Genomic DNA, 20,686 nt, shown 5'->3' with positions numbered 1-20,686 from the left:
GCACTAGTGGTAAAGAATCTGCCCCCCAATGCAGGAGACGCAAGAGATGTGGGTTTGGTCCTTGGGTTGGGAAGATCCCCGGGAGAAGGGAATGGCAACCTGCTCCAGTATTCTCGCCTGGAGAATCCTATGGACAGAGGAGCCTGGCAGGTTACAGTCCATGGGGTCGCAGAGAGTCGGACACGACTGAGTGACTAAACAACAGACAAGTACTGCAAATGCTCCCCGACCCCCATCACTCAGGATGCCGGTGCTGGACCCGGGAAAGGGTGGCGCAGCAGTGGCCTCACTGCCTGTAGGTTTATCCAAGAGCACTCCCAGGGACCTGTGCCAAACTCCTGTCCTCCACGTCCATGAGAGTGCGTGTGGAATGCAGCCTGGTGCATGTCTGGCTGCAAGGGAGCAAGGGCAATAGGGTTCCAGCTTTGCAGGCTCTAAGATCAGAAAGGCACCCCTGGAAAGAGATGGAACTGGTTGGTAAGTGCCAGTGGACCCACCCAACAAAAACCCAGATAGCGTTTCTTATCCTCTAATGGACTAGGAACCTCAACCACTGGCAAGGGCCAAGCAGCCTTGAGAAACACGATTTATAGTAGCACTGAGCAAGACAAAGATTTTATTTTTTTGGCATTTATTTATTTATTTGGCTGCACTGGGTCTCAGTTGCATCATGCTGGGTCTTCGGTCTTCACTGTTGCATGTGGGATCCACTTCCATGACCAGGGATCAAACCCCAGCCCCCTGCATTGGGAGAATGGAGTCTTAGCCACTGGACCACCAGGCATGTCCCAAGATTTTGTTTTAAATTTACTTTCAGATTCTCTTAGGTTTTGGTGAAGCTCTCGAATATTATCTGCCTCCCCCAACACTAAATCTGCCTCTTACAGACACTCCTGAAATCACAGCCTGATTGTGTAGGCATCTGAATGTTTTTTTAGGAAAGTTTTCATGTTTAAAATTTTAAAATCTATTTTACTTTTATTTAAAATTTTAAAAAGTTGAATACATTCACTTTTTGATTGCGCTAGATCTTCGTTGCTGTGTGCTGTGTTCTAGCTGTGGCGAGCGGAGGCAACTCTCTAGCTGTGGTGCACAGGCTTCTCTACTTGCAGGGCTCAGGCTCTAGGAGCACGGGCTTCAGCAGTTGCAGCATGCGGGCTCAATAGTTGTGGCACACGAGCTTAGCTGCCATGCAGCATGTGTGATCTCTCCAGACTAGGGATCAAACTCGTGCCCTGTCCCCTGCATTGGCAGGTGGATCCCTACTGCACCATCACAGAACTCCAGGAAGGTTCTCAAAGGTGCACAAGAACCTAAAAACACTGAGAAACACTGTGCTGAGGGTAGTGGGGTTCACCTATGACACCCCTGAGCCTGAGTGGAGGCAGGGCCTTTATGGGCTGATGGCCACTGTGAAGACAGATACCCCCAAGTGTGTGGTCCTGTGGGAGCCCCCAGCGCCCTCCACCCCAGGGTCCCTTACTTACTGACCCTTTTCAGCTAAATGTGGGTGTGCATCATGGTCACCTGCAGAATTTGTTCACATACAGAATTCTGGTCCCCACCCTAACCCAGATCTACTTAGAGAAACCAATTTGACCAGATAGCCATATTTTTAACACACTTGATGACTGATTTAGATACAGCACCAAATTTGGGGACCAAGAGAAGTCTGTGCTTTGTTTCTTCTAGGTCCTGGCTTCCTCTCCTGGTACACCCTGCCCCATTCTGACTGCCATCATGGTGATTCAGGACAGTCAGGGTACCTGCCAGGGACAGGTGAGCACTCGTCAGCCACTCAGTGACCCATGGGGCATGTGTCAGGCTCCTTATGCTGTCAGAGCCAGCATGTGCAGGCTCCTTATCTGGAAAAATGAAGGCTATCACTCATAGGAGGTACCAGAGAGGAATGACTCACATCAAGAACCTTGAAATCTGCAGATAAAAGGCAGCACCGATTCCCCACTGGAACTGCAGTCACAGAGACCACTCTTCTAGGTGGGCACGAGGTCCTTGCAGACCATCTGTGTGTGAAAACACCCACCGCTCCACAGTCAACCCGTCTGTGCCCTTCACCATCAAAGTCACCATCCCCACTGGGTGTTAGTCACTCAGTCGTGTCCGACTCTGTGTAACCCCATGGACTGGAGCCCAGCAGGCTCCTCTGTCCGTGGGATTCTCCAGGCAAGAATACTGGAGCGGGTAGCCATGCCCTCCTCCGGGGGATCTTTGTGATCCGGGAACTGAACCCAGGTCACCATCCCTACACCACGCTGCAAAGACACACTGTTGCGTGAGGACCACTGCAGGGCATTTCTTCCTGAGTCTCACTCCAAATGTTTCTGCCTGGGATCAGCCCCAGCCATGGGACCTACTGGTTGCATTGAACGCTGTTGTCATGTCCCCGTGGACCTTACACTCTCTTTATTGCACTGAACAGCAGTCAGCACTCCAAGGGGTGAAGGGCACTGGATGACGCCCTCGCCAGGCGGCCAGATGTCGCCATGGGGCCAGCGGCTTTTATCCTGCGGCTGCTGAATTTCACGTATATCATATTTATCAGTGGGAACGTTGTCAGTTTTATAAATGGAAACTGAACAACCATAAATCATTCTGTGGGGAGGTAACTGTGGGGGACGAGGGGTAGGTCTGCTTGTCAGCCTGCCAGCCAGGTGTGTTCGTCCAGCAAGCAAGCAAATCTGCAGAGTGACCCCTGGCCCAGCTGGTGCCCACCATTCTTTCTGCTGGGAGACACACCCTGGCAGACAGGGCAGAAGACATTCGCCAGCCTTGAAAGCTTCATCGGCCTGTTTATAAGATATTCTTATATTTCCCTGTTCTTTCCACAATGTCAAGGTCACAGGATCAGAGTAACTAAACATATGTCTCAGAGCCTAAACATATACACAAGTATTACTGTTTGGTCTCCTACTTTGGGGTTATCCTGGTGGCTCAGACAGTAAAGAATCCACCAGCAATGCAGGAGATTCAGGTTTGATCCCTGAGTTGGGAAGATCCCCTGAAGAAGGAAATGGCAACCCACTCCAGTATTCTTGCCTAGAGAGTCCTATGGACAGAGGAGCCTGGCAGGTTACAGTCCATGGGGTTGCAAAGAGTCAGATATGACTGAGCGACAAACACTTTCACACTTTTACCTTACCTGCCTTCCATGCCCATCATTACAAGTTGATTTCCTCAAGGTCTAGTCTAACTTCTTCAAGTTTGTTTTATTTTCTGGCCTCACCATGCAGCATGTGGGATCATAGTTCCCTGACCAGGGATTGAACCCATGCCCTCTGCAGAGGAAGCACGCAGTCTTGACCACTGGACTGCCAGGGAAGTCCCAAGTTGAGATGATACTGCATGACTAATGGATTACACCCACCTCTGAGCATTTACTGTATATACGCAGCGCAGGGACCTTCGGGAAGCCATGGTCTGGTTGACCCCATGATTAGCCCCATTTTACAGATGGGAAACTGAGGGTCAAAGAGATCAAGTAACTTGCTGGGGTTCCCCCAGCCAGTTAGTGGCAGAGCCAGAGTTAGAAATTACATTCAGCCTGTTTTCGAATTGAGATTGTTACAATAGGATGACGAGGGCTTCAGTAGATGGTGCCAGGGGCGAGGATCCCCGGAAAACATTCCAAAAATCGGGAGCTTCAATCCAACACCACTTTGTTGTGACAGCTTTTTCAAGGGCAGAGAATGTCGGGGAGTAAAAGACAGTCAAGAAAACAGCCTTCTTTCACTCTTCCCAAACAAGTTGTGTTTCTTTCTGAGCTATGTAGAAAGCATTTATAAAATTAACAAGCTGTTAGATTTTGAGGGGGCTATATTTTTTGCTATGAATTCCTGGGGGTCTTTGTCCTGTAGTTATTGAAATTTTCTTTGCTTTACGCATGATCAAGTTTTGTAATTAGTTTTCCGATCATGTAAAAGAGTGAATGAACTCCTGAACATCCCTCACTCAAAGCTGTCTCTTCTTTCTCTCTAGATGTAATGTTCTCTTGAGTCTCACTGAGAATAAGAATATAATCAGTTTTTTAAAAGTGTTTAAAACTGTCGTTCCCTTGGAGGCTTTCAGACTTGGGCGTGAGTCTGTGTTACCTGCAGGGCTTGTTCGAGCCAGACTGCCAGGCCCGACTCCCAATCTTCTGATTGAGCAGATCTGGGCTGCAGCCTGGTACAGGGCTGAGACTCTCACTTGGGCACCAGGTCACGGCTGCTCAGGGCTGCCCAACAAACAGGGTCCCAGCCTCTGCTTTTCCCACCCCCTCACTCACACCCCTCCCTCATCCACACTCCCCGGGGGGTTGGCCCCCAATGCCGGGCCCTGCCTGCAGAGAGGTTGGACAGTCCCTGTCACCTGCAGCCGTCATCCGTCCCAGGGGTCGCTGACACAGAGCACAGGAGGGAGCGGACGGCTCCTAACCCCGTGGAACACACCAGGGTGGCGGCATTTCAGGTCAGGCCTGCCTCTAGGCCATCTGGGTTTTTCTGGTCCCTTGAATCACGTTCTGTGGGGTCCACATCTCTTCCGCCTTCACACAGACTAAGTTCCGCATTGCATGCTTGAGGCTACTGACCCAGATACTACTTTCAAGAAAAAGGCACAATCAGGCACCTGTCAGACAAAAAGGCAAGTACAGGAAGCAGCTTCTGGGAGGTGGTGTGCCGTTGGCGCAGCTGAGAGGAACGGCAAGTTCCCATCTCCAGGCTGGTCTCGCCCACGTCAAGCTCAGGTTTCTGCATGGGCAGAGACAGCAGCGGTGGTTTTTCTCCCCTTCTCTCCAATCGAGTCCTGTGCTGCTTTCAAGTTACTCCTTGGGACGGACCCTGGACCTCTCTCAACCCACACCCTCCTTTCATCTGCTCCGTCCGTCCCCACACCCTCCTCTGCCTCAACGTGACCTTTCCTCACCCAGACTGCATTCTGGTCCCTTGCTGGCTGCTGATCACGTAGGCGGGATGCACTGTGGGGAGCTCTAGGCTTCACCCCACCTCCTGCAGCTCCCCTGAACCCAGGCTGAGATGGGCCCAGGAAAGGTGCCAGGGAAGGCTTCAGACGGTAAAGAATCCTCCTGCAATGTGGAAGACCCGGGTTCAATTCTCGGGTCGGGAAGATCCCCTGGAGGAGGGCACATGGCAACCCACTACAATATTCTTGCCTGGAGAATCCCCATGAAGAGAGGGCTGCAGTCCACGGGGTCACAAAGAGTCAAAAACGACTGAGCAACTAAGCACAGCAAGGTGCCCAGGAAGCCTCCTCAACCACCAGGGTTCCCAAGAGCCTCAGGTGCGGAATCAGACAGAGTGGAGATGACAGCATGCAGAGAGGACAGCAGGAAATGAGGTCAAGGAGATGCTGCTCCTCTGGCAGCTCCGAAGGGTCCCAGCAACCCAGAGCAGAGGAACGGATTTACACAGGGACTGCAGGTTCCAGGGCTACCACCTGTCCTCCCATGAGCAGAACCAGAATCCAAGCCAAAAAGGGGAGTGAGGAGTGAGGAGTGACTGTCCCTCCCTTCCAGGGCTCCCCAACCTGGCCACAGAGAAGGGCCGGTCAGACATGGGTCTTTCCCGGGCAGGTCAGAGAAGGGGAAGTCCTGCCTGCGTGAGCAGCAGCATCGGCCTGGGTTGACCCACCGGTCATCTCTGCCACCCCACAGAGATGCTCAGACCCTCCCCTACATGGTGAAGGGCTAGGTTGCTGTGGGCTGACCACTGTTATCAGGCCAAGTCAGGAACACAGGGGCCTGGCAGCTTAACCACAATGGGGTTGACCAGACATCCAGGGGCTGAATCCTTAAAAGCACACTGCTCAGAGCTAGCCTCCCATGTACGTACATTCCCAACACAGCACAGGGCCCAAATTCAAGTGCCTGCATTTCAGTCCAGCTGTCAGCATTGTAGGAGGCCAACAGGCCCCCACTACTTGGGAAGATGGCCTAGGGTCCAAGGGAAATCTTACCAAGATGGTTTTTGCCCAAAAGGGTCCAGGTCTTGGTCTAGGATTGGGGGTTCCACTCTAGGACCCTGGCTCTTTGTACCCACCTGCTGCCAACCCCCTCAGGGTCCTTCTGAAGGGCTGGCCATGCCCACACCGAGCACCTAGATTCTGCCCTGACCCCAAGTAGTCTAGTGCTGCTGTTCAGTCACTCAGTCGTGTCCAGCTCTTTGCTCCCCCATGGACTGCAGCACGCAAGGCTTCCCTGTCCATCACTGTCTCCCAGAGTTTGCTCAAACTCATGTCCATTGAGTCAATGATGCCATCCAACCATCTCATCCTCTGTCACCTTCTTCTCCTGCCCTCAATCCTTCCCAGCATCAGGGTCATTTCCAATGAGTCGGCTCTTCACATCAGGTAGCCAAGTATTGCACCTCAGCTTCAGCATCAGTCCTTCCAATGGAAATTCAGGGTTGATTTCTGAGTGACCACAGACAAGTCCACAACCCTGAGTCAGACTGGGCACAGACCAGCCCACCAGAATGAAAGCTTCAGGACAAGCCCATCATCAGGGGATGAGTTAGTAAATGTATCCACACCACAGAAGTGTATCCACACCACAGAACCCTACATCATCATTAGATAAAAAAAAGTACTGATACAAAATGAACTTCAAAATGCATTGTCATGCGAAAAGAGCTGGGTGCAGAACAACGTAATGTGTATGGAGAGGACAAAGAGGGTATTTGCATATATTTCCATATTACCTCTGATTTTGCAGGAAACTCATAACATAGGCTGTCTCTGAGATGCACAGGGAAAAGACAGGAAGAAATTCTTTCAATCTGCACCCTTTTGAATTTCAACTGTGGGAATATGTTAGCTCTTCACTAAAAACTTTAAAGTTAAAAAAGTCAGGAAGGGATAAATTAGGAGTTTGGGATTAGCAGATACAAACTATTTTATATATATATATATATATATAAAATAAACAGCAAGATCCTATGTATAGCACAGGGAACTAAGCACAGTGTCTTGTAATAAATATAACGGAAAAGAATCTGAAAAAGACTGTATATATACAAAACTGAATCACTTTGTTTTACCCCAGAAACTAACACAACATTGTAAATCAACTATGCTTCAATTAAAGAAAAACGATGACTCTGAGATGTGAGATGTTAGTCTGGACGACTGGGTTGACTAAAAATATGGAGCCAGGAAAGAAAGGGAAGCGTTTGGGAAGAGAAAATAAATTTAGACTTCAACTATTGAGGTGGAAATGCAAGAAATATCCAAATTAAGATGTTTAGCAGAAAACTGAAGACATGTGAAGAGAGCTCACAAGATGACACGGTACTGAAAAATGGAGACTTGGGGCCACGATTTCAGAAGATGTGGGACTACATGATGGGCTGGTCTTCAGGTGAAAGGGGCAGAAACCTAACTCCACCTGCCTTAAAATATAAAGGGGGGAGGGAATCTATTAGAATAAATTACTGTGAAATCCAAGGAAAGGCACAGATAGGCCTGAACCTAGGCACTGAAAACACATTGTCAGAATGCCAAGCGGGGAAAGGTAGGTCCTTTTACATAAGTTCAAGAAAGGATAAGGGAATTGTTACTCAGCTCTAGTCCCAGGGCACAAGCATGCAGCCACACAGAAAGTTTCAGAGGCACCCCCATCACTGGGTGTGCATCTCACACCAACGCCACACCTGCCCTCTGAAACCAGCCACAACTGACACACAGATCAGCTAATCCCCAAACCCAAGCTTCCCACAGCTCCACACGAGGACAGTGCTCGCGTGGTTGAACAAGCAACACAGTTCTCCCCGCCGAGCGAGCGATAAGGTCAACGCACACAGAACAAGCATGACACTCCCGATCCTACCGTGCTTCTGCGGCTCCGGCCACCTTCCCGCTCGCCGCCATCCACAGACAGTCCCGGCCACTTGTCCATGAGTTGCTCCCCCGCTGCTCCAGGCTCGCATGGTCCACAGAGCTCTAGTCCCAGGTTTCCTAACGACGTAAGGAAGAGACACAGAGGAGTCTATCAGTTCAGTTTAGAGCACACACTCAACAGACTGGAAAAGAGGACAAGGCCCTAAAAAACGTGCACCCTGCCCATAATTTACATTCTTCTCATGAGGGGCGGTGCCTGTGACCCTTCGCCTTGAATCTGGGCTGGTTTACAACTGTTCTAACCAACAGAGTTCAGCAGAGGAGGGCTCGTGCGGCTTCTGAGGCCAGGTTAGAAAACGCCATGAAACTGGAAGCTGGCCTTCAGATGCTCGATTTGGGCGAAACCAGATACCACGTCAAAATTGCAACAGTGCTGTGTCTCCTGTGCTGGTGCCTCGGGTACCGGCCTGGAAGAACCACACACACCTCCCGGCCCACGACAGCCAGTGTCCACCATCCGCCATGTGAGTGAGCCACACTGAGCATCCAGCCCCGTCGAGACTTCGGGTATCTGGCCTAGACAGCACACAGGCCACCTCAAGCAAGAGCCTCCCCCTAGTCCTTCCCAAATTCTTATTCCACAAAATCATGGGGAGAGTTATATGGCTGGTGGTTTGTTTTTAATTAAAGTAAGTTGATGTACAATATTACATAAGCTACAGGTGTACAATATGGGGATTCCCAATTTTTAAATGTTATACTCCAATATGATTATCATAAAATATTGGCTATAGTCCCTGTGCTGTACGAGTTACCCTGTGGCGTATTTTATACATGAGGGTGTGTACCTGTAGGTCCCCTTCCACTCTGTTGCCCCCTCCCTTCCCTCTCCCCGCTCGGAACCACTAGTTTGTGCTCAGGGTTTGTGTGTCTGCTTCTTTTTTGCTACAGTCACTAGTTTGTCGTGTTTTGTCTGTTTTGGGGCTGGGGAGGGGGAACGCTGCGTCGGGTGTGGCTTCTCTCGCCGTGGCATACAGACCTCTTCAGTTGTGGGCCTTGGGCTTAGTTGCTCCACACTATGCGGGACCTCAGTTCCCAGAGCAGGGATCACCCCTGTGTCCCCTGCAGTGGAAGGCAGATTCTTAACCACTGGACCACCAGGGGAGTCCCTGTTGTATTTTGCCGTAAGTTACTAAGTTTTAGGGGTGGTTTGTTACGCAGCAACAGTAACAGACAGGTTTTGGCGCTGGAGGCGAGGTGCTCAATATGAAAACAGGTCTTAGGTGTGTGGGACTGGCTTTGGGACTGAGCCAAACAAAGCTCAGAGCTCAGGGGACTGGAGGAGACTTAATAATAGTCTGAAGGACCTCAAAAGAGGCTGTCAGTGGTGGCTTAAAAGGAGAATGAGGGAAATGCTCTTGGAAAAAGGAGGAAAGCAGATGCTTGTTATAAAGTGGCAAAAAGTTCAGCAAAATTTTGTGCCTCCCCTTTTCCAGTTTTTAATTTATTTTATTAAAAAAAATGTATTTGGCTGCTCTAGGTTTTATTGCAGCACGTGGGATCTAATTCCCTGACCAGGGATCGAAATCTAGCCCCCTGGATTGGGAGCTCAGAGTCTTAGCCACTGGACCACCAGGGAAGTCCCCTATTTTTAAAACAGGAGTATCTATAAGCATCTATAAGTTTCTATAAGATATCTATAGGTATCTTACAGATATCTATATCTATAAATATCTATATTATATATATGTATCTATTATAGATATCTATAAGTATCTATAAGTTTTCCCATGCCAAACACAGTAGTTTAAGTGAGTGGAAAGCAAATCACATGATTCTTTAATTCACAGATCTTCAGAGAGGCACTGTACTCAAGAAAGCTCATTCGTAAAGCCTCTTCTGGTTGGGGACCCAGCTTAGATGGCAGGACCCAGCCTTGGTCTCTGATGCTGTAATGGTATGAGATTTTAGTGGGTCAAGAGACTTCAGTGGATTCTTGGGAGAAGAGGAGCACTTTGCATGTAGGAGAAATGTAAATAATTCATGACCAGAGGGTGGACTATGGTCATTTGAAAACATGGTCCCAAAATTTTTGACCCTGCTCTCATTGAGAAGTGGGGTCCACTCCCCACTCCCCTTGAATCTGGGCCGGCTGATACAGATTCAGTAATGGAGTCGTGAAGCAATACAGTAGTGGAATTGTGAAAGTGACCTTGTGTGACTTCTGGTGTTAGGGCAAAAAGAGCAACTTCTGCTGGGACACTTCGGGACACTGCCTCTGGGTGAAGCCAGCTATCGTGACCCCCTGAACCTGCCAGATGGAGAGGTCAGGTGGAGGTCTTTCAGCAGACAGACCCAGCTGAACTTTCAGACAAGTCAGCAGTAACTTCTCAGAGCTGTTATGACTATCAAATAAGTTAACATATGGGAAACATCCCTGAAAGGTGCCTGGCACATCCTAAGTGCTGTATGAGTGAGTGTTGTTATTACTTATCATGGTGGAAAACCAACAGAAAATGCCTAATCGGAAAAGAAAGAACACGTAGCCATTTAATTATTTCTAGTCTATGAGGTTGCACAGAGTTGGACACGACTGAAGAGACTTAGCAGCAGCAGCAGCAGCAGCAGACATGGATGTAAATACCAAAGTAATTAGGTAAAAATGGTTGCCTTTGAGGAAAAGGGAAGAAAAGAAGAAATAAGAAATTGCTTATCCCTTCCAACAAAACGGTAGAAGTGGTCGATTCTGATGTGCATTATAACTGAGAAAAATTAAAATTAATAATAAAGAAAGATGAAAAGTGAGAAGATGTCAAGCCATGGATAAGGAAAGTAGTCACTGTAGTTCTTGGATGGTGGAAAGTCAAATGGTTCTATAATGTTAGAAAAAGAAGGTAGAGATCAAAATACCGACTTCCAGCAGCACATAGAAGGTGTCCACAGAAGGAAAGACTTGCTGATTTTTGCTTAATCCAAGACACAATATTATGTTTTTGATCAGAAAGAAACATAATAGTTGGGCTCAGTAATGTCCATACTGCTGCAGCACAGTGTCCACCATTATTTAATGTGTTACTCTAGTCCTCCCCCTCTTCTATTCATTTGTGGCACGCTAAATAATCTGTGAATACTCACAGGCAAAATGTACCTTTTTGTTTTTCCAAATTAAACCACTGAATATGAGAACATCAAATAAAATTGCAGGTTTAAAGCAAACTTATTCTCTTAAAGTTCCCCTTTTGTCAACACTGCCATTCTCTTACAAATATATCTTCTAGATGGATTGGTTCTTACCAGTTAAAACAATCAATTGCCTAAAAGCTTTTCATAAAAAAAAAAAAAAAGAAACAAAAGCTAACCAGATCAGCCAGAATATGAAATCACTTCATTAAAAATAATATTATAAGATAGTCTGACAAAAATATATAAAAATATGTCTCAGATTTTTAAAGAGAGAAATAAACTCATAACTTCAATTGAAAATGAAAAATAAAATATAAAACAAATGTGCATAAATTTAAAAAATAGATCTATTTTTAAAAAGAAACCACTAGAAATCTTAAAAGTGAAAAATACAACCATCGACATAAAATATTCAACCAGTGGAATATGCGCAACACCTGACATGGTCAAAGATAAAGTCAGTGAACTGAAAAATAATCTTGAGGAATTAACTCAGGAGGCAGTACACAGAGGCAATAATGAGAACCAAAGAGACTTGGAAATAAAATCGAGAGAGTCAAAGAAACATGTTAACAAGAGTTCCAAAGTACACAAAAGAATGAATGGCGTGATGAAGATGAAACATTTTTTAAAATAGCACAGATACTTTGTGAAGATTAAAGAAATGTGTTCTCTGTGCATGTTGAATATCAAGCAGGACAATTTTTTAAAATAAATTTCACACAGTGAAACTTGAGAACATTAAGGATAAAGGGACAATAGTAGAAGAAAAGATAGAAGGGAAAAAAAGATACATTATCTACCAAGAAATTTCAACAGACTTATCAGAATAGTAAATGCCAGGGTAATAAGGTAATAGTGTCAAAAGTGCTCAAAGACATGTCTGCATAAGTGAAGTCGCTCAGTCGTGCCCGGCTCTTTGCGACCCCATGGATAGTAGCCTGCACCAAGCTCCTCCGTCCATGGGATTTTCAAGGCAAGAGTACTGGAGTGAGTTGCCATTTCCTTCTCCAAGGAATATTCCCAACCCAGGGATTGAACCCAGGTCTTTCACATTGTAGACAGATGCTTGTCTGCATAGGTACTATTACTATCTCTTGAGGAGTAAGCTGAGACACTACTAGCTTAAGCAATTTTCTCAAGATTCCACGGGTGGGATTTAAACCCAGAAGCCTTAACTCCAAAATTCTTAGAGATGGAACTGCCCTGCATTTATAGGAACATAATAATAGAATAATAGAACATAATAAAAGAACAATTTACCAAGCAACAACTAGACTAAATATTTAACAACAGGAAATGAGAAAATTATGGTATGGTCACATAACAGAGGCTTCCCTGGTGGCTCAGATGGTAAAGCGTCTGCCTGCAATGCAGGAGACCCAGGTTCAATCCCTGGGTTGGGAAGATCCCCTGGAGAAGGAAATGGCGATCCACTCCAGTATTCTTGCCTGGAAAACCCCATGGATGGAGGAGCCTCATAGGCTACAGTCCATGTGGTCGCAAAGAGTCGGACACGACTAAGCGACTTCACTTTCACTTTCACATAACAGATGACTGAACACCAATTAAAATGAATAAAATGTACCTACACCCATGCACATGGATAATCTCTAAAATATAATGTAGCCTCTGCCAGAAACATGCATCTAGACATCTGAACCCTCCAGCTAAAGAAGCTTGAAAGACTGATAAGAATCATTAATGGTGAGGTTCAATACTTTTCTTCTGAAAAATTTCCTCCAGGCAAATTTACCTATGTTACATCTTTTCAACAATTTTGAGATTTGAAGGAGAGAAAGAAATAATAGAGTCTATTGTTTTGACAACAGAGAATGTTTAAGGCATCTTAAGTTTAATAGGGTAACAATCTAATCATACCTATAGAAGTAATGCGAACAAATGAAACACAGTTAATTCAAAATCCGCATGATCCTTTTTATAACTGACCTCTTCTCAGTCTTGATTAGAACCACTTATATATAAATTGTGATTGATCCTCTTCTGTTGACTTATAATAGAGATGCAACAGATTATCTTATAGTTGTCAGGAACAAGGAAAAGTGGAATTTGAGAGTGAAGTTAAGATTATTCCTAAGGACTTAATGTGTGCTCAGTCGCTTGTGAAAGTGAAGTCGCTCAGTCATGCCCAACTCTTTGTGACCCCATGGACTGTAGCCTACCAGGCTCCTCCCTCCATGGGATTCTCCAGGCAAGAGTACTGGAGTGGGGTGCCATTTTTGTCCAACTCTTTTTGGCCCCATGGACTGGAGCCCACCAGGCTCCTCTGTCCATGGAATTCTCCAGGCAAGAATACTGGAGAGGGTTGCCATTTCCTCCTCCAGGGGATCTTCCCAACCCAGGGATCAAACCCGAGTCTCCTGCATCTCCTACACTGACAGGCAGGTTCTTTATTACTGTGCCACCTGGGAAGCCCTAAGGACTTGTATTAGGAAGCTAAAAATGCTTGACAGCAACCATCCATAAGATGATATCACATTGAGAGACAGTCCTTAGAATCTCAAACATTTGTTTAAAATGAATAATTTTGGCATGATACCCCTAATTGGCCTGAGGACAGGCAACCAATGCAAATACAGTAGCTTTTCCCCAACTATTCAATGACTAGACAAATAAATACTAAACTTTTGAACTTAGAAAGGGAGTTTTACGTTTGGATGGCTGAGACTAGTTTATTAACAGCCTAACTGGTCTTCCTGTCTGGAATCTTGTTTCTCTCAAGTCTGTGCTAACATACAAGGGCTAAAATGGCACATGTATTTATGACATGTTCTCCTCACATCACACGTCCCAAATAATGTCCGTCTTCTCAGCTAGACTCAAAGTTTAGTCATGGAAGGGACTGCTTTATTCATATTCAGAGCTAGTGTTTAAGCTTGATTCAAAAAGTGTTTGCTTGTAAAGCAATTATCCTTCAATAAAAGAAAATAAATTTTTTTTAAAAAAGCGTTTGCTAAGCAAAACTCAAAGAACTGGTGATAATGTAACGCTAGGGGGCGCTAGTATGTGGTGTCGGGGTTTCTTTTTGAGCTGAATTTTTAGAATCCCTGAATATTTGAGAAAAGAAATTCAAGAACACAGGGCCTTTAGGCCACAGAAGCAAGCTTACTAATTGACACACTCACACGGGGACCTGGGAAGAGATACACCAGGTGTATGTACTACCCAAAGAGCCTCCTGTGAAATCTTGCTGTTAATAAAAAGTCCCTCTCTGAGAAATCCCTTTCTGCAAGATGTGAGAATCCAAGGTTGAATTTATGACATTTTATGGGGTCAGGAACTCTTTCCAATTTTAGAATCTGCCCTTTATAAAGATACGCCTAAATTGTTCCCTGGTGAAATTACAAGACAATTATGCACAGACCTAAAATAATCTGAGTATGAAAGTTTCTTACGCTTTAACGTAAGAAAAGCTCATATAATTTTTTTTTAACTAAGGAACCTAAGCAGAAGTGATTTTAAAACACTTGTTGACATATGAAAGTTTTAAAATTTGACTTTGGTGCCAAGAAGACATCTAGCTACACCAATATCTAAATTCTCTAAATATTTCCTGGGAAATGTAAAGTCCAGATAATTAATGAATTACTCTACTCATATGTACTCAGGGATTAAGTGTTATGTGGATCAACTTTTAAATCCCTTTCGGAAACAGAGGATTCTAAATGTTTTTTTTTTTTTTTTAATTGTGGGTGGGCTAAGTAACCAGGGAACAATTCAATTTAGCAAATATTTATCATATGCCCCCTATGAACCAGGCACAGGTTTAGGTATTAAGCAGCCTGTGTTAAAATAAAATGAATTATTTTTTAGCTACAAAAATACACATGGTGCGTCACTGGAAAATTAAGAAGGTGAGTAAGAGCACCCATAATACAATCATCCAACAATAGCTGCTATAAATACTTTGATGTGCTTCAACCTAAATTTCTTCCCTGACATTCCTTTAAAATCTAAGTTTTTAAACTTCATTATAAACAATTTGCTTTTTCCATCAGCATTTTAACAAAATTTTTCTCAGGTTACTAAAAAGCTTCCTAAACAAAATTTTAGTCTTGTGTAAAAATATACAAATTCTTAAGGCTTTGTTGATGCTGCTGCTAAGTTGCTTCAGTCGTGTCCAACTCTGTACGACCCTATAGACGGGCTCCCACCAGGCTCCCCAGTCCCTGGGATTCTCCAGGCAAGAACACTGGAGTGGGTTGCCATTTCCTTCTCCAATGCGTGAAAGTGAAAAGTGAAAATGAAGTCGCTCAGTCATGTCGACTCTTAGCGACCTCATGGACTGCAGCCTACCAGGCTCCTCCATCCACAGGATTTTCCAGGCAAGAGTATGGAGTGGGTTGCCATTGCCTTCTCCAATTGTCAAATTAACCTACAGAAAAGTTCATCAATCAACACAGCCACCAATAAAATAAAAAAAAATATTCATTTCTACATATCTTCATTAGTGGCTATTAAGATTGCTTTAAACTTTTGCCAGGGGACTTCACGGGCAGGCCAGTGGTTAAGACCCCAAGCTTCCACAGCAGGGCGGATGGGTCACATCTCTGGTTGGGGAACGAAGATCCTGCATACTGCATGGAGCAACCAGGAAAAAAAAAAACTGTCTCTGTTTGCACATCACAGAACAGCATATCTGGAAAATGCTAGAAAATCAAAGATAAAGCAATCCAAACAATAAAAGAATTCCATAAGATAGCAGGATATAAAATTAACACACAAAAATCAATAGCATTGACTTCAAGGTTCTTGCTGACATGTAAAAAGCTTGGAACTCATCACTCTCAACTCCCAACCTCACAAAGAAAAAAAAAGATGAACACACTGCTTCTCAGACCCATCAAAGAATTAAGGTCACAGGGCAAGCTGACACCCTGAAAACGGGAGGGACAGACAGACAGATGCAGAAAATCACAGCTACCAAAGAGCAGAGCTGCACCTGGAGTCTGGCAGGAACACCCGAAAGTAAGAGACTAGTTTCTAGAGTCTGAGCATGGGGTTGCTTGAGAGAGAAAACTCCTGAAAGCCTAGTCTTAGGGACACCACTGCTGCTGCTGCTACTAAGTCGCTTCAGTCGTGTCCGACTCCTCACGACCCCATGGACTGCAGCCTACCAGGCTCCTCCACCCATGGGATTTTCCAGGCAAGAGTACTGTAGTGGGGTGCCATCGCCTTCTCCATAGGGACACCACACTCTCCTGCCTTTTACCTCCAGGAGTCCCACCAGGTCCGCAGAGGGAACAGAAAGTAACCACTGTGAGATAAGCTCAGAGCACTCTGTCCTCCTCAACAGCCTGCCCTCAAGAGAAAATATTTTACCAGACCCGAGGAAAGGGAAATACCCAACCCCAGCCCACTCTAGTTTTCCTCAGTGAGGACGGGGTGAGGGGTGACTTGTGAATGTCACAACTCAGGGCTCCTGAAAGACCGAGACCTAACATAAGGCTCTGTATAAGGTTTCCTCTCTTGCCATACTTTACCACCACATCGCCAGTTCTCCTGGAGAGCACACCTGAAAGAGCGGCAAACTTCAGATGCTAGTTAAGCATCAGTCTCTAGGGACTTCTCCAGTGGTCCAGTGGCTAAGACTCTGAGCTCTCAATGCAGGGGGCTGGGTTCGATCCCTGGTCAGGGAACTAGACCCCACAAGCCACAAGAAAGAGTTCACAGGCCAGGTCACCGCAAAGATTGAAGATCTGTATGCAGCAGCTAAGACCCAGCACAGCCAAATAAATTGTTTAAAATATATTTTAAAAAAGAATCAGTCTATAGAGAAACCTAAAGACAACTGGGGAGACAAAATCAAGGACATGAGAAGACATTTTAGTCTTGGAAACCATAGCTACAGCAAAGAGTAAACACAGCCAACTCCCAGAGAGATTGACATGACATCTCACTCAAAAGGCCTATTTACCTCAGTTTCTTTTACCTAATATTATATCATAATATATATTATTTGCTGTTCAGTCGCTCAGCAATTGTCTCTTTGCAACTCCATGGACTGCAGCACACCAGGCTTCCCTGTCCCTCACCATCTCCTGCAGCTTGCTCAAACTCACATCCACTGAGTCAGTGATGCCATTCAACCATCTCATCCTCTGTCACCCTCTTCTCCTCCTGCCCTCAATTTTTCCCAGAATCAGGGTCTTTTCCAATCAGTCAGTTCTTCACATCAGGTGGCCAAAGTATTGGAGTTTCAGCTTCAGCATCAGTCCTTCCAATGAATATTCAGGACTGATTTCTTTTAGGATTGAATGGTTTAATCTTCTTGTAGTCCAAGGGACTCTCAAGAGTCTTCTCCAACACCACAGTTCAAAAGCATCAATTCTTCGGTGCTCAGCCTTCTTTATGATCCAACTCTCACATCCATACATGACTACTGGAAAAACCATAGCTTTGACTAGACGGACCTTTGTCGGCAAAATAATATCTCTGCTGTTTAATATGCTGTCTAGTTTGGTCATAGCTTTTCTTCTAAGGAGCAAGCAACTTTTAATATCATGGCTGAATATGAGATAAAGCAAATGAGTAAAAATGTTGATGCTGTTGAGATTCAGTTCTCACTACAGAAGAAGGTCATACAATATGGAATATGGGAAGCCCAGAAAGAACTCTGTGGAGACTGGAGACAGTGACGTCAATTCCTTTTTTTAAATGTACATATATGTAGATGATAATGTGCATATGTATCTGGTAAGTGTTCACATGTTTGTCTGTGCATGTGTTTGTGTGTTTGTGTATATGTGTGTAGATACATATCTCTATTTCTCAGGACTATCTGCTGAAACAGCTAAGAAGCAAGGTGAAAGTGAAAGTCGCTCAGTCATGTCCAACTCTTTGCAACCCCGTGGACTATACTCTCCATGGAATTCTCCAGGCCAGAATACTAGAGTGGGTAACTGTTCCTTTCTCTGAGGGATCTTCCCAACCCAGGGATCGAACCAGGTGCCCTGCATTGCAGGCAGATTCTTTACCAGCTGAGCCACAAGGGAAGCCCAAGAAGCAAGGTACCCCAGTAGTAATGAGCACCCAGACCCCAGAGCTTGATCTCTACCTCCATGCCCCAGCAAAAGAACAAGAGGATCTCAGAAAATGGCTAATTCCAGGGCTGACAGAATGGATATCAGATAAGCCTGGAGTGTCACGTAATGCCAGAATGTAAGGAAATCCTTTGTAAAATATAGTAGACGCATGTCATGAAAATCAGGTTGAAAGGGCTCCTACTGGCCACATCTGGCATAAAATTTGAGCCCCCAAATAGTATAGTAACGAATTAGAAAGTGAAAGTGAAGTCGCTCAGTGAAGTCGCTCAGTCGTGTCTGACCCTTTGCAACCCCATGGACAGTAGCCTGCACCAAGCTCCTCTGTCCATCGGATTTTCAAGGCAAGAGTACTGGAGTGGGTTGCCATTTCCTTCTCCAGGGAATCTTCCCAACCCAGGGATCGAACCCAGGTCTCTCGCATTGTAGACAGACGCTTTACGTTCTGAGCCACCAGGGAACTGCGAATTAGAAATCACCCCAAAGTAGGATTCATGAGTTTATAACAATGATAAATAGATAAATGAATGGGAAAAAAAAGAAAGAGTGCTGAGGGCCAACTGGTGGATGTGGAGGGGATTCCACAGCTGGATATCTGTCATTCTGCAACCAGGGTAGAAACTGGATCGGCCAAGAATCACCAGTGGATGAAGGAGTAAACGAATGTAATGGACACAGACAATGGAATCTTAGAGAGGAAAGAGAGTCGGACACCAGATCCAGCATGAATGAATCTTGAAGACATTATGCTAAGCAAAATAAGTCACTCACTATAAGACAAACGATTCCAGTTATACGAGGTTTCTAAAGTAGTCAATTCACAGAGACAGGAAGTAGAATGGTGGTTGCCAGGGCCTGGAAGGATGGGGTCATCGTTTAATGGGTACAGTTTCAGTTGTGCAAGACGAAAGGAGATCTGTGGGTGGATGGTGGGGATGGCTGCAGAGCAGTTTCAATGTACTTAACGCCACGGAGCTGTGCACTTAAAAATGGATACAATGTAAATTTCATGATATGTATTATCACAATTAGAATATATAAGTTTTCAAAAATAACCATCACTAGATGCCAACATCAGAGGGAAATTTTGATGAGGAGTAGGATTTTTCATTTTTTTAAAATGGCTCCCCACAGATTGTTTATTAGTTGTAATGACTAAATCTGGCACCAATTTGATGATTGAAATTAACTTTACCAATGAGAGACAACTGGACATCATGTGCCTGCAGGTGTGACGCCCTCAGAAGGACACAAGAAACATCAGACAAACACAAAAATGGAAAATGTTCTATCAGGAAAATGGGAGGGGAGGAGGGACTAAATTCTCTAAAATTGTCAATGTTATAAAAGACAAATAAAGACTATGGAAATGTTCCAGGCTAAGAGAGGCTAAAGATACAAGTGAAACCCAACAGACTGGAATACCAGCTCAGCTGATGAAACTGGAATTATATCAACAAAGAGGTATCAAGTTGATAACTGTACTGTGTGCCTCTGTAAGAACATATCCCTGCTCTTAAGAGACACAGACTTAAGTAGTTAAGGGCCATGACATATAGAGCTGACCAGCAAATGACTAAAAAGAAAAAAACTGGATATGCTTGTGTGTGTACCCTCTGCACCTGGCACCTAATAGGAACTCGATCAATGTTTGCCGAATGAAGGAAGAAACTGGTTGGAAACTGTTTGTTTTTTTTTACTTAAGTTACTTGTAAATAGAAACATTGACTTATTTGTCTTTCACTTTGAACTAAAATTTCCTTTTTCCTAGGAACTAGGAAGTGAACTTGGGCTTCCCTAGTGGCTCAGACGGTAAAGAATCCGCCTGAAATGCAGGAGACCTGGGTTCAATCCCTGGGTTGGAATCAAATAACTGGTTATCTTAGTCAGCATGGCTTACTGTAATAAATACCATAGCCTGGGTGAGTTAAATGAAAGACATTTATTTCTCCCAGTTCAGAGGCTGGAAAGTCCAAGATCAAGGCACCAGGAGATCTGGCTCCTGGCGAGGGCCCTCCTCCTGGCGATGGCCAGCTTTTTGCTGTGTCCTCACATGGCAGAGAGAGCATGTTGGTCTCTTATCTTCCCACAAGGACACTAGTTCCAACGTTGGGGGGTCTACCTTCATGACCTCATCTCAACCTAATCACCCTCTCTGCACCACAAACACAATAATTAGTGCTGTGATGGTTTCCCCCAATTTCGCTTCCTAGTTCACTTCCTGTGCTTAGTCGCTCAGTTGTGTCGGGCTCTTTGTGACCCCTCTGTCCATGGGGATTCTCCAAGCAAGAATACTGGAGGAGTCGCCATGCCCTCCTCCAGGGGGTCTTCCCAACCCAGGTAACTTAAGTAAAAAAAAAAACAAAAGTTTCCAACTATTGCCTTTAGTGGAGTTTACTATCAGCCTTGGGTTCTTTGCATGTATGTTATCCACCAAGATAGAACTCATTTGTCCAAAATTTTTTCATTCTTCCATGTTCCCTTCACAGAGGAAACCAGTTCGCGGTAAGTGAGAATTGAGCCAATTCACAAAAAGAAATGCAGTTAGGGCTTCCCTGGTGCCTCAGTGGTGAAGAATCCACGGG

The 20,686-nt window shown here is 45.1% G+C and overlaps 1 protein-coding gene and 1 non-coding gene across 2 annotated transcripts in view; one reads left to right on the top strand and one right to left on the bottom strand.

Annotated features, from left to right (window-relative positions):
- Window positions 1–614: 614 nt before the first annotated feature.
- The window catches only part of CDX2 (caudal type homeobox 2), an 86,143-nt gene continuing 66,071 nt past the window's right edge, over window positions 615–20,686 (bottom strand). Inside the window, exons 4-5 of the transcript XR_015137598.1 lie at window positions 7,844–7,971; window positions 615–741 (exon numbers count right to left, since the gene is read on the bottom strand). The gene's annotated coding sequence lies outside the window, so the exon portion shown is untranslated. The remainder of the gene's footprint in view (window positions 742–7,843; window positions 7,972–20,686) is intronic.
- Window positions 12,373–12,444, top strand: TRNAC-GCA (transfer RNA cysteine (anticodon GCA)). Its single transcript has one exon. It is a non-coding gene; the product is annotated as a tRNA-Cys (tRNA).

The sequence above is a fragment of the Bos grunniens genome, chromosome 12, assembly GCF_055505025.1.
Source record: "Bos grunniens cultivar Pamir isolate PY7600 chromosome 12, Bosgru_T2T1.0, whole genome shotgun sequence".
Classification (NCBI taxonomy): domain Eukaryota; kingdom Metazoa; phylum Chordata; class Mammalia; order Artiodactyla; family Bovidae; genus Bos; species Bos grunniens.
Note: the sequence above shows the minus strand (reverse complement) of the source record. Positions and strands in the feature narration are given on the sequence as shown.